Raw genomic sequence first — 12874 nt, forward strand, 5'->3', positions numbered from 1 at the left:
CACGAGTTGTCTAATAAATGTCATTACGGGGTATTGAAGGACCAATAATTAAGTGTCTTTTTATTTGGGGATTGTTTTCATGTTTTGGGGAATGTCCCCAATGGTCATATAATGAAGTTTGATAAAAGAAAAACCAACTTATGGGTTTCTTAGTGCCTCGAAATGACCTTTATTCTACAAATTTAAAAGCATGCCCACTCGTCATATAGTATAAATCTTACACCGTAATTCCTATTCAAGCGATTCTTTTTTGAAACCCCTTATTTGTAAGAGGTGAGTGACAATTAATCCCCATTTTAGAGGAAAAATTGATTTGGTACACTAGCGACATACTTCATTTTTCTATGTCATTGTTGCATGAAAACAACCATGCCACAACTCGTACAACATTAAGCTCATTATCCTTCTAATGGGCGAACCATGTACAAACATATTCAACCACTATTCTTCCAACATGAGTCTCATTAAAGGCCTACATGCACCATCTCACCCAGTAACGGAGACATAAAGTCGCTACACATACCACCTCGCCCAACATTGGCTAATTAAGGGCGTACCGCTTCCTAATACTTATACAATTTCAGATAATTGAAGCATCTAACTCATCAAGGCCCTAAAGAAGCACATTTGGCTAATCAGTTTTTATAAAAATGGTATTTCGAGCATGTTAGAAGCCGTTTTTTCCGATTTCGTCGAGCCTAACCCCCGCCGAGAGTTTGCGGTGCATAGATCTCGAAAAAAAAATATACAATTAAAAAATTGCCTCAATTAGAGCACCGGAGACCAATTAAGTTACGACCCTCGAGAGATTTTCTTTTTAAAAGGGGTATCCGTGAATAATCAATCCATTGTGGCTGCTTAGTACTCTAAAAAATAATGGTTTTCAAAAAAGAATCGTCTGAATTGTACTCTCGGTGTAGGATATGATAGATAATGCGTAGGCATGACTCTAATTTTGTCGAATGCATATCATTACGATGCTTTAAAGAACCAATAATTTAGTTTTTTTTTTCTACCAAACTTCATTGTATGACCACATTAAACATTCCCAAAATCTGAAGAGATTTCGAGATCAGATACCGAAAATTCAAAATTTGGTATAAAATAGTGGATAAATGACTTCAATTTGACAAATTTGGAAATTTTCGGAAACCGAAAGTGCTAGAGGTCCAAACGCTTTCCCCTTACCCCATGCATCCCCGAGAATCATATTGGGTGCCTAGAACCATCTCCTCGGCCTCCTAAATGACATTTTAGCAGCAGAGTTTTTAAAAACACGAGTTGTCTAATAAATGTAATTACAGGGTACTAAGGGACCAATAATTTAGTGTATTTTTTTTTGGGGAATGTTTTCATGTTTTTGGGAATGTACCCATTGGTCTTATAACGATGTTTGATAAAAGAAAAACCAACTTATAGGTTTCTTAGTGCCTCGAAATAACCTTTATTCTACAAATTTGAAAGCATGCCCACTCGTCATATAGTATAAATCTTACACCGTAAGTCCTATTCAAGCGATTCTTTTTTGAAACCCCTTATTTGTAAGAGGTGAGTGACAATTAACCCCCATATTAGAGGTAAAATTTATTTGGTACACTAGCGACATACTTCATTTTTTCTATGTCGTTGGTGCATGAAAACAATCATGCCACAACTCGTCCAACATTATGTAATCCCCCGTAAATTTATAAATTTTATTAATATATTTTAACGTACATTATTTATATTTAAATAGAATTTATGAATTTTAAGTAATAAATATATAATTAACGTATATCTATTTTATTTTAAGTACGTTCTAAATATTTAACGATTTTAGAACTTTATTATATATTTAATGTATATTTAATTTTATTTAAGTATATTCTAAATATTTTAACGGTTTGTGCAATAAAGAATAATTTTAGAATTTTAAGTTAAAAAGAATTTGAATTACGAAAATCGATTGAATTTAGAAAACGATCATATTTCGGTTTTGGATTCGAATCCTAAAATTAAACTCCTAACTCTAGCCCAATTGGTGAAGCCCAAAGTAATAAAACCCAAACTACATACTCCCTTTCTCTTTTCATAATTCACGTGAAACCAAAGAAGAAAAAAAAAAAACAAGAAAAGCAAACCCTCATTATCTCATATATGCTATCACGTGAAACCTCCTTCACGTTCCTTACTCTCAGCCGTTTCTCTCTCCTGCCGTTTTTCTCTCCTCCCTTCAGCCGCCGTCGCGCCACCGCCGGACCACCGTCGTCCCTCGCCATCCTCCGGTAATCCTCCCTCTCCCTCTCTCTCTTTCGTTCTCCTAAACTCCTTGGTTTCGGTTGCACGTTAATAGTTGCTCTGTTTCTGTTGTTGCGCAGCCACGCACAACCACCGAGCACCGCCATCCACTCGTCGTTCCCTTCGCTGCGCCGCCCACCTGCAGCGTCGCTGCCGCGCCTGTCCAGCCGGAAATCCTCCTTCCTCGTTGGTTTCGATTTTGCCCTCTCCTTGCGGTTTTTGGTTCGACCAACAACCACCACTGCCTCCCACGGCAGCAACCCATCCCAGCCGCAACCGCTGTCGCGCCGCCGTGGTTCTGACCGTCGCCGCCCCCTCTCTCTCCTCCCTATTTGGTTAACTTTCTTAAACCCTAAGTTATTGAAATGTTTTGATTTAAGTTTATTGATTTTAATTTATGTTTCTTGAATTAAATTATCAATCTTTATAGTTAAATTATAATTTTCAGATTTGATATTGATATTGTAAATTAATTAATTTCAGTTTTGGTCGATTAATATGTGAGTTAGGGTTTTAAATTAGTTTAGTGATTTAATTCATGTTTATTGAATTTAAATTATAATTTATTATGATTAAATTATATTTTCAGATTATATATTATGTTTAAATAATAAATTCAATTTTCAGATTATGCGATTACATTGAAATAATGATTTTTAATTATTAAAGCATGAAATTTTAAGGTTTTAATAGTTTTAAAATCATGGTATGATGTTTATAAGTTATTAAGGTTATTGTTTTTATGATTTTAAGCATATTAATTATGGTTTGGCAAAGTTTTAAACTATTTTATATTGCTGGAATTTTGAAAAGGGATGCTTTATTGGAGTTCATGATAATTGGTGATCATTAGTGTAGTAATCAATATTCTAGGAAGTTAATTAATTAAGTTTCGATATTGGGGAATGTTCTAATTATGTTTAGGATGTGTTTAGAGTACGTTAATGTTGCTGTAAATTATTAGGAATTGATTTGGGTACGTTTCTTGATTATTTTAGGCGGAGAATTCTTTGTGGGTGACTTTTGAATTCGTTAAAGTGGCCTATCAGTTTGTTTACACAAGGTACGTACATACCTGTGTGCTTGGAATGTGTGTGATTTGTTGAAACCATATTGAAATGATTCATGAACTTCGTTATGTTGAAATGATTAAGGAACTTGGTTATGTTGGAATTGTTGATGAACTAGGTTATGTTGAAAGTGCATGTTTAATATTGTTGGATGGACATGTTAAGCATATATATATTTCGTTATGAGAATTATAGCATGTTGGTATGGATGATTGATGCGAACATGTTGGTTGGGAACATTAGATTATTATATATGTTGATTCAGATCGATTGTTCATTGTTCCCTTTTTTGCTTTTCACTACTTTATAAGGGCCGAGGACCTTGTTTAGTAAGTTGAAACCTTATACCCATATAGAGGGGTTTATCAGTATTAAAGGAAAGGTTGAATTAATTGGAATAAGTCTTGTGTGACGTCTCTGTGATCACTTGTTTAATTCAAAGATAAAAGAAGTTGCGTTTACTTGTTGAATATAATATTTATATTTGATGAGTCATAACCAAGTATTAAAAGTTAAGTCATGTAAAGTGAAACTGAGTAGCAATAGCTTTAGACAGTGCACGTCTAAAGTGACGGACAATCAGGAGTTGGGGTCATGGGTCGCCTATGGCTTTTTCTGGGGCCGGATTGATCACCGGTTCTATTTTATTCAAAAGTCCCTCGATATCGCAGGTCATTGGGGTTTACGGAGTCGCGCCCGTACCTCGTCTTCCTTAGTGAAGAAGAAGAAGTTTCTAGTAGACAACTCAGTCCATTGACTATTTCAATTAAAATAATGTTAATGATACAAAGGTCTAGTTCAGTCAAATATAGTTTTCAAGTCAATATATTTTGATTATCCTTGCTTATGTTTTATTTAGTATCATGTTAGGATTGTTCGTTTAATATAGAATCATGTTAGGACTATTATTGATTTAGTATGTAGTACTCAGCTTTGCTGATTACGTGCTTTTGCTTGTGCATGTTGATCATGGCTATGCCTTATTGATCCTGTGATGACCCAATCTTTGGTGAACAGTCTCTAAGGATCAATAAGCATTGTCCATCTGCAGGTTTGAAGATGTTGCATCATTGGGATCGGGAATAGAGAGCTTGTATTTAGTTTTGTTTTGCTAAGTTGACTTGGGTTTGTTTAATCGGACTTTAAACTTGTCGTACTATTTATATTTCCTTATTTTCTTTTATTGGTTTTTGGGATTAAACCTGTAATCGATTATTTATAAACCTAAAGTTAGTTTTATGTTTTCCGCTGCAAAATTCTGAATAAGCCGTTACGTTTTCACACGGGCGATAATGCCTTGATAATTCTCTACGTTTTATATAAAAGGTTATTTTAGAAAAGAGAGAATTGTCGGGGTGTTACACATTAAGCTCATTATCCCTCTGATGGGTGAACCATGTACAAACATAGTCAACAACTATTCATTCAACATGAGTCTCATTAAAGGCCTACATGCACCCAGTAAAGGAGCACATAAAGTGCCTACACATACCACCTCGCCCAAAATTGGCTCATCGACTGCCTACCACCTCCTAATACTTTTACAATTTCAGTTATTGGAGCATCTAACTCATCAAGGCCCAAAAGAAGCACATTTGGCTAATCAATTTTATAAAAATGGTATTTCGAGAACGTTAGAAGCCTTTTTTATTTCCGAGTTCGTCGAGCCTAACCCCCGCCTGGAGTTTGCGATGCATAGATCTCGAAAAAAATATACCTTATAAAAAAATTGCCTCAATCAGAGCACCGTAGACCAATTAAGTTACGACCCTCGAGATATTTTCTTGTTAAAAGGGGTATCCGTGAATAAAAAATCCATTGTGGATGCTTAGTACTCTAAAAAATAATGGTTTTCAAAAAAGAATCGCCTGAATTGGACTCTCGGTGTAGGAGTTATGCTAGATATATAATGTGTAGCTTCAATTTTGTCGAATGCATACCATTACGATGCTTTAAAGGACCATTATTTTAGTTTTTTTTCTACCAAACTTCATTATATGACCATATTAAACATTCCTAAAATTTGAGGAGATTTCGAGATCGGATCCCGAAAATTCAAAATTTGGTAAAAAATAGTGGATAAATGACTTCAATTTGACAAATTTGGACATTTTCGAAAACTGGAAATGGTAGAGGTCCAGACGCTCTCCACATACCCCATGGGTCCCCGAGAATCATATTAGGTGCCTAAAACCATCTCCTCGGCCTCCTAAATGACATTTTAGCTGCCGAGTTTTTAAAAACACGAGTTGTCTAATAAATGTCATTACGGGGTATTGAAGGACCAATAATTAAGTGTCTTTTTATTTGGGGAATGTTTTCATGTTTTGGGGAATGTCCCCAATGGTCATATAATGAAGTTTGATAAAAGAAAAACCAACTTATGGGTTTCTTAGTGCCTCGAAATGACCTTTATTCTACAAATTTAAAAGCATGCCCACTCGTCATATAGTATAAATCTTACACCGTAATTCCTATTCAAGCGAATCTTTTTTGAAACCCCTTATTTGTAAGAGGTGAGTGACAATTAATCCCCATTTTAGAGGAAAAATTGATTTGGTACACTAGCGACATACTTCATTTTTCTATGTCATAGGTGCATGAAAACAACCATGCCACAACTCGTCCAACATTAAGCTCATTATCCTTCTAATGGGCGAACCATGTACAAACATATTCAACCACTATTCTTCCAACATGAGTCTCATTAAAGGCCTACATGCACCATCTCACCCAGTAACGGAGACATAAAGTAGCTACACATACCACCTCGCCCAACATTGGCTCATTAAGGGCGTACCGCTTCCTAATACTTATACAATTTCAGATACTTGGAGCATCTAACCCATCAAGGCCCTAAAGAAGCACATTTGGCTAATCAGTTTTTATAAAAATGGTATTTCGAGCATGTTAGAAGCCGTTTTTTCCGATTTCGTCGAGCCTAACCCCCGCCGGGAGTTTGCGGTGCATAGATCTCGAAAAAAAAATATACAATTAAAAAATTGCCTCAATCAGAGCACCGGAGACCAATTAAGTTACAACCCTCGAGATATTTTCTTGTTAAAAGGGGTATCCGTGAATAATCAATCCATTGTGGCTGCTTAGTACTCTAAAAAATAATGGTTTTCAAAAAAGAATCGTCTGAATTGGACTCTCGGTGTAGGATATGTTATATAATGCGTAGGCATGGCTTCAATTTTGTCGAATGCATATCATTACGATGCTTTAAAGAACCAATAATTTAGTTTTTTTTTTCTACCAAACTTCATTATATGACCATATTAAACATTCCCAAAATATGAGGAGATTTCGAGATCAGATACCGAAAATTCAAAATTTGGTAAAAAATAGTGGATAAATGACTTCAATTTGACAAATTTGCAAATTTTTGGAAACCGAAAGTGCTAGAGGTCCAAACGCTTTCCACATACCCTATGCGTCCCCGAGAATCATATTGGGTGCCTAGAACCATCTCCTCGGCCTCCTAAATGACATTTTAGCAGCAGAGTTTTTAAAAACACGAGTTGTCTAATAAATGTAATTACAGGGTACTAAGGGACCAATAATTTAAATTAGTGTATTTTTTTTGGGGAATGTTTTCATGTTTTTGGGAATGTACCCAATGGTCTTATAACGATGTTTGATAAAAGAAAAACCAACTTATAGGTTTCTTAGTGCCTCGAAATAACCTTTATTCTACAAATTTGAAAGCATGCCCACTCGTCATATAGTATAAATCTTACACCGTAAGTCCTATTCAAGCGATTCTTTTTTGAAACCCCTTATTTGTAAGAGGTGAGTGACAATTAACCCCCATTTTAGAGGTAAAATTTATTTGGTACACTAGCGATATACTTCATTTTTTCTATGTCGTTGGTGCATGAAAACAATCATGCCACAACTCGTCCAACATTAAGCTCATTATCCCTCTAATGGGCGAACCATGTACAAACATAGTCAACAACTATTAATTCAACATGAGTCTCATTAAAGGCCTACATGCACCCAGTAAAGGAGCACATAAAGTGCCTACACATACCACCTCGCCCAAAAATGGCTCATCAAGTGCCTACCACCTCCTAATACTTATACAATTTCAGATAATTGGAGCATCTAACTCATCAAGGCCCAAAAGAAGCACATTTGGCTAATCAATTTTATAAAAATGGTATTACGAGAACGTTAGAAGCCTTTTTTATTTCCGAGTTCGTCGAGCCTAACCCCCGCCTGGAGTTTGCGATGCATAGATCTCGAAAAAAATATACCTTATAAAAAAATTGCCTCAATCAGAGCACCGTAGACCAATTAAGTTACGACCCTCGAGATATTTTCTTGTTAAAAGGGGTATCCGTGAATAAAGAATCCATTGTGGATTCTTAGTTCTCTAAAAAATAATGGTTTTCAAAAAAGAATTGCCTGGATTGGACTCTCGGTGTAGGAGTTATGCTAGATATATAATGCGTACGTAGCTTCAATTTTGTCGAATGCATACCATTACGATGCTTTAAAGGACCATTATTTTAGTTTTTTTTTCTACCAAACTTAATTATATGAACATATTAAACATTCCTAAAATTTGAGGAGATTTCGAGATCGGATCCCGAAAATTCAAAATTTGGTAAAAAATAGTGGATGAATGACTTCAATTTGACAAATTTTGACATTTTCGGAAACTGGAAATGGTAGAGGTCCAGACACTCTCCACATACCCCATGGGTCCCCGAGAATCATATTAGGTGCCTAAAACCATCTCCTCGGCCTCCTAAATGACATTTTAGCTGCCGAGTTTTTAAAAACACGAGTTGTCTAATAAATGTCATTACGGGGTATTGAAGGACCAATAATTAAGTGTCTTTTTATTTGGGGAATGTTTTCATGTTTTGGGGAATGTCCCCAATGGTCATATAATGAAGTTTGATAAAAGAAAAACCAACTTATGGGTTTCTTAGTGCCTCGAAATGACCTTTATTCTACAAATTTAAAAGCATGCCCACTCGTCATATAGTATAAATCTTACACCGTAATTCCTATTCAAGCGATTCTTTTTTGAAACCCCTTATTTGTAAGAGGTGAGTGACAATTAATCCCCATTTTAGAGGAAAAATTGATTTGGTACACTAGCGACATACTTCATTTTTCTATGTCATTGGTGCATGAAAACAACCATGCCACAACTCGTCCAACATTAAGCTCATTATCCTTCTAATGGGCGAACCATGTACAAACATATTCAACCACTATTCTTCCAACATGAGTCTCATTAAAGGCCTATATGCACCATCTCACCCAATAACGGAGACATAAAGTAGCTACACATACCACCTCGCCCAACATTGGCTCATTAAGGGCGTACCGCTTCCTAATACTTATACAATTTCAGATACTTGGAGCATCTAACTCATCAAGGCCCTAAAGAAGCACATTTGGCTAATCAGTTTTTATAAAAATGGTATTTCGAGCATGTTAGAAGCCGTTTTTTCCGATTTCGTCGAGCCTAACCCCCGCCGAGAGTTTGCGGTGCATAGATCTCGAAAAAAAAATATACAATTAAAAAATTGCCTCAATCAGAGCACCAGAGACCAATTAAGTTACGACCCTCGAGAGATTTTCTTGTTAAAAGGGGTATCCGTGAATAATCAATCCATTGTGGCTGCTTAGTACTCTAAAAAGTAATGGTTTTCAAAAAAGAATCGTCTGAATTGTACTCTAGGTGTAGGATATGTTAGATAATGCGTAGGCATGACTTCAATTTTGTCGAATGCATACCATTACGATGCTTTAAAGAACCAATAATTTAGTTTTTTTTTTCTACCAATCCTAATTTTTATATGACCTTATTAAACATTCCCAAAATTTGAGGAGATTTCGAGATCGGATCCCGCAAATTCAAATTTGGTAAAAAATAGTGGATAAATGACTTCAATTTGATAAATTTGGACATTTTCGGAAACCGAAAATGCTAGAGGTCCAGACGCTTTCCACATACCCCATGGGTCCCCGAGAATCATATTGGGTGCGTTGAACCATGTCCTCGGCCTCCTAAATGACATTTTAGCAGCCGATTTTTAAAAAAATATGAGGTGTCTAATAAATGTCATTACATGGTATCAAGGGACCAATAAGTGTCCTTTTATTTAGGGTATGTTTTCATGGTTTGGGGAATGTACCCGGCCCATGGTCATATAATGAAGTTTGATAAAAGAAAAACCAACTTATTGGTTTCTTAGTACCACGAAATGACCTTTATTCTACAAATTTGAAAGCATACCTACGCGTCATATTGCATAACTCTAACACTGTGAGTTCAATTCAAACGATTATTTTTTGAAACCCCTTATTTGTAAGAGCACTTGATGAGCCTCGTTTTCTGGCGAGATTGTTCATGTATGATTTTAGGGATCCATTTTAAGGGACTATTCCCATGATCCCCGGTTTCTGGCGAGATTGTTCGTGCTCGGAACAGGTTCAATTCAACAAAAGGAGTTTTGTAGGAAAACGACTGAATGACCTTTCACGATTTACCTTTCGCCTCTTCTTCTTCCAAACCTTATTCCCAAAATGATTGCGGTCGGCTAACATGAACCGTTCGTTTCATGTCCAAGAGACGTGACTATGTTTTACTCTTACCGCCATAAACCTACCGCAACCCTCCTTTTTTATTCGGGCTTGGGACCGGTTGTGGATGCGACAAAGTGACAATCATAGGCGGAGTTGCCTACATTTAAACCTCTAATATCCTAAAAATGAGTTTGGTGTTCATTATATAAATTGGCTAAATTATATATTGGTGGTCCAAAGTCTCAATAAAGAATCCCCAATACCAAAAATAGGGTCACAAGAAGGAAATGTACTTTTTTTTTAATGTACACACATTCCATTCATTAAGATCATGTTGGTTTACAATGGTGAGTTTGTGTAGTGAATACATTAATTAGTTATCTAATTACATACCACATTATCAAAAACTTCGATTGTTTCTTAAAGTGATACTCCCTCCATTATATTTTACTTAGTTCTACTCCCTTTTCACTTGCATTTTAAGTGGTTTTCAACAATACACATAGCTACATGCATGCCTAAATAGGTGATAGATAATAGCTAGGTGTGAATATTGGTTTATGAACATAATTGAACATGTTGCTTAATTGGTGCATGCCTCATTACCTCCAACCCACTAGGCAATGGCATGCGTGATGCTTGCAAATCCAACACCACCATTGTAAAATTATTAAGATAATTAACCGTAATTAGAGGATAAAATAAAATTAGTAACAGTAATAAAATTAATTAGTGAGATAAAAAAAAAGGTGAAATTAGCATAATTAACAGTCACATGGAGTTGTTTCATAGTATGAAGAATGATGTTATCTTGTTAAACAAAACATCTTTTTGTTTGCCCTAATTACTCAATTTCCACCCATGTGACTCATTGTCATGCGTATAAGGCACCCTTCCCTTTAAAATAATACCAAAACTAAAACTATAATATAATCATTATACCTATATAATATTATTATTTTACGCGAATTTAGAGCCACAGGGACATTACAGATGAGAAAGGAGGATAATTAACCTAAGATATATCGTGTACATATCCTTATTCTTTACTGGTCGGTAGAATATGTCTTGAATCAGTTATGTTCCCTGTCAAACAACCCAACACAAGAATCTGTTATTCTGCGGTAGGGATCTGTTTGGCCTTTTTTCTAGGCTTTTTTCGCATATTTGTAAAGAGTGCTATATAAGCTCTTTATGTCATAACGTAATGATATTCTTTAATACTCCGTATGTACTCCTCAAGATCAATAAAATTTTACTCTCCGCTGGTTGTGGATGTAGCTAATTAACACATTTGTAGTGAACCACGTTAAATCTTTGTGTTTTTTTATTTGCGTTATTAATTATCTTTCTTGCTCCCGTTAAACATTTACCTCTATGCCAAGACATCATCGGTAAAAAAAAATATACTAAAATAAACCTTAAAATAATAATTAGAAGGCTCCATCACAAAAGCCTATTTGGTAATAAGAGGGACTACTTTTGGGGCGCAAACCTCTTGGATTCCACGTACTAATCATGTCTTCAAGACGAGCATGCTGGATTTTAAGAGCATGCATAATAATTATGTTACAAAAACGCTATTTTTGTTCTTTTCACCACTACATATAATAATGCATGTTCTTCTTTATATATAAATATAAATAACTTGTCTTTCTTTCTTTCTCCACCTTATCTAAAATTAAACCTAGTTGATTCTCCTTCTCTAGCTTTCCACCTTCTCCCTCTACTTCTCTTTCTCTCTCTTCTTAGTTCTTCATTGCAATTGTAGGTGTTTGCATGCATGCATGGTGGCCGATATGGCGGCGCCTTCTCGATCGGTCGATATTTCTCTTACAATGTTCGAGCTAGCTCGTTTACTTCTTCGTGTAATGGAAATCGCGTGTAACGTTACTAACATATCGGTCACAACCCCTGAGTGAAAAATCCAAAATACCCTTATTAGTCTTCAACGAGTTACTATAATTCCCAAAATACCCTTTATGATATGCATATAGTGTATAAGCATTATCACATATAGTCACAAAATTCCCTTATTTATTTCTTTTCTTCAAAGAGGGTGGATGCATGCATGCATGCATGTCTTACTTCAATTCTTATGTTCATAAAAGTTAGCCATTTAATTAATTTAATTTGGTAGACAATTGCTTGTGTAATTGTTTCATGTTAATAAATAGTCAAATACTTCGTATATTATTAGTCAACATTATCATTTATACATATGTTGTAGAACAATTTAAATTCAAAAGAACTTCAAGATATATATTTCGAAGTTGCAAAATTAAGCCTATATGTCAAACAAAAAAAAAAAGATAATTGCATGTTATACATGCATGATGAGTTTTCTTGTATTTTAATTTTGTATATTTGTTATGCATACATATTTTTCAATTCTAAACAAATATATATATATATATATTTTTGTGGTCGTTTTTCAAAATCTAGGTATATATCTTCCTTTAATCTTCTTATAGGATGTGATGGAGTCATGTAGTACTTCGTAGTTTGGAGCACCAAAATTGTATGCCCTAATTAACTCATATCATCCTAAATTGTATGCAATCCATAATTTGTTCAAGGCAACTCGTTTATCGATTCTCATTCACCATTTTAGCTGATAAATAAAAAAAATAATTGCTATAGTTTTTCTATGGTTGTATTTATGCTGATTTAAATAACTTTTCAAAACTATGATAATTTCATAATTTCTCGTAATTTTTATGAGTATATGACACATATATTTTCACACATATATTATAAATTTTCGTTCTTTTAAAAGAGTTAAACGTACTAGAAGTCCTTATTCTAACATGACGAAACACCTTCCAAACATATATCTGACTTAATTACAAAGCATTGCTTCTATGTTGAGCATAATTGATTGATTTTTCTTAAAGGTTAACTCTACTTTAAGCTTCACTTTCCTTTTTATCGTCGACATCGAAAAACTGTACGTGTGGAAATCAAGG

Source organism: Spinacia oleracea, chromosome 3, assembly GCF_020520425.1.
Source record: "Spinacia oleracea cultivar Varoflay chromosome 3, BTI_SOV_V1, whole genome shotgun sequence".
In the NCBI taxonomy this organism is placed as follows: Eukaryota; Viridiplantae; Streptophyta; class Magnoliopsida; order Caryophyllales; family Amaranthaceae; genus Spinacia; species Spinacia oleracea.